This window comes from Cynoglossus semilaevis, chromosome 14 (genome assembly GCF_000523025.1).
Source record: "Cynoglossus semilaevis isolate Cse_v1.0 chromosome 14, Cse_v1.0, whole genome shotgun sequence".
Classification (NCBI taxonomy): domain Eukaryota; kingdom Metazoa; phylum Chordata; class Actinopteri; order Pleuronectiformes; family Cynoglossidae; genus Cynoglossus; species Cynoglossus semilaevis.
In genome coordinates this window covers 1053791-1056149 of record NC_024320.1, presented here as the reverse complement: position 1 = coordinate 1056149, position 2359 = coordinate 1053791, and the positions used below count along the sequence as shown (strand labels likewise).

Below are 2359 nucleotides of genomic sequence, written 5' to 3'. Positions count from 1 at the left end.
CCATCCATCCATCCATCCATCCATCTATCTATCCATCCATCCATCCATCCATCATCCATCTATCTATCTATCTATCTATCTATCCATCCATCCATCCATCCATCATCCATCTATCTATCTATCTATCTATCTATCCATCCATCCATCCATCCATCCATCCATCCATCTACTGACACTTAAATCATTAAACAATCATCAATAATGCAGTACTTCTCAAACAGTGGGGCGGGCCCCCTCAGCACCTCACCGCACCCCCCGGGGGGCCCGCCCCCACTGTTTGAGAAGTACTGATTTAACTCAACTAGAAAAACTCTGCGTTATCCCTTTAAATTCTCTTCCGACTCCTTCCTCTTTGAAAGTTGAGACCTGTGCATCTTCACTTTAATTAGTCGTTTCCTCTGAGAAGAGCTTCAGCGAATCATTAGTCAAAAATCCATTTGCAGTGCCAGTTTTTTTTTCCCCCTTTTCCCCCACTTACTTAAAACCAGCCTGACGTTACCTGCGCCGTCATTTCACCCCCCCTCCCCACCATCTCACACCCCACCCCCCAGACTGAGTGGGAGCTGAGACAGGCCCTAATTGGCCCCAATATTAGAAACTATTATTCCCAATTAAACATCACAGAAGACGCCGTCATCGCAGTTGGACCGGAACTTCTGGCATTGTCACAGAAGTCTATTAGCGGCAACAGACGAGGACGTCTTCAGACTGGCAACGGACAAGCAGGGAACCGTGCCAGGATTTTCACACACAGGTGTGTGTGTGTGTGTGTGTTGAATATGTCCACCCCATTCTTCTATGCCAACTCTGGTGTGGCTACACGAGGCAGTTTGAGGCTGTCAGTTACTAGAGTCAAAACTTTTTTTTTAAGATAAAATATATGAACTTTCCCTTTATATCCTCATTATAGTGCCTTTTATCTGCCCTTTAAAAACCTTAGCTTGAGTAGAAAATGTCCAGCTAGGCTTCCGTAGCTCGCACAACCCTTCAGTCCTTACCGTGTAGTAACCAATGGAGTTCAGTTGGATGCTTTGACTTGATTTTTTCAGCCTATTTAATATGAGATAAGATTAAAACCATGTGGTGGCGCTTTGGTCCAGAGACAATGTCTCTGTCATTGGTGTGGAACCCCAGGGTTCACCTCCTGGACAAGATCAAATCCCGGTCAGGACGGTTGGTACCTTCCAGTGGACTCACCACCTGCAGGAAGGTTCAGGGGGTGATGGAGAGGTCATAGAAACTGCTGCCCCCGCGACCCCGATAACGGATAAGCGGATGGACTAAAACCACGTGTGTTTGAGAATCGGTGTCAGGACATTTTAGATCAGGGCTGTCAAACTCATATCCACCAGGGGGCCACATCAGCAATACAGATCTGCTTGAAGGGCCGGTGGTAAATGGACGACTGTATAGATCGGGGGTCCGCAGAACAGTACCAGTCCATGGGTCGTTTGGTACCGGGCCCACAGTGGGACACTGACTAATACTAATGTTTCTGCAATTGATTATTATTTATTCAACCTACAGATATCGTCCATTGCCGTGTAATAAAAAAAGGTTACGGTTAAGAAACTCTGCTGCATGGACTTTACTAAATGCTTTTCAAGCTCCCGCGGGCCACATAAGACGGCTTGGCGGGCCGCATCTGGCCCCCGGGCCTTGAGTTTGACTTGAGTTTTTCGGAGGTTTATAGAGGCATATATATATAAAGGCAGCAGAACTGTTTTACAATAACACATTGATTTCACTGATTGGGTCACTGCAGGGGCTTTTATCCCATGAATACGACCACACACACACACACACAAACACACACAGCAAACGAAACAGAGTAGTAGACTACAGGCCCGTTTCCGATACCGATACTGCGACTTGGAGTGTCTGCTGATACTGATATCAATCTTTTTTTTTTCATGCCGTGGGCTTCCGTTGCCGAGACGATAGTGTCCCTGTTCACAGCCTGTTTCGCAACGTTAAATTGAGCGTTTGGCCTTGTTCGGTCCTGAAACGTTGACCAATACCGGACAGATACCGATGCTGGGTGCAGGATCGAGCCAACCCTAGTAGATACCAGGTATGTCTCGCACAGGTTTTTTGAAAGAATGCGCCAAGAATCTATATCAAACTTTCTTATACTGATCCAAGACTAAGTCTTTAAACTACTGGGAAGAACTCTTTTGACTGATTGATCCACTTCAAGTTACATTGATAATACTTTTGGAGTAAACCTTTTGCGATCCAAAAGAAACTAAAAAATGTTCTAAAGACTCTCTTTAGGGCAGACATGGGCAAACTAAGGCCCGGGGCCCGGATGTGGCCCGTTTAGTTTTTGAATCCGGCCCGACAAACTTTTCCAAAT

The 2359-nt window shown here is 46.0% G+C and overlaps 1 protein-coding gene across 1 annotated transcript in view; it reads right to left on the bottom strand.

Annotated features, from left to right (window-relative positions):
• The window catches only part of LOC103389085 (ephrin-A5-like), a 1154841-nt gene that overhangs the window by 831964 nt on the left and 320518 nt on the right, over nucleotides 1-2359 (bottom strand). The gene's annotated exons all lie outside the window — the stretch shown is intronic.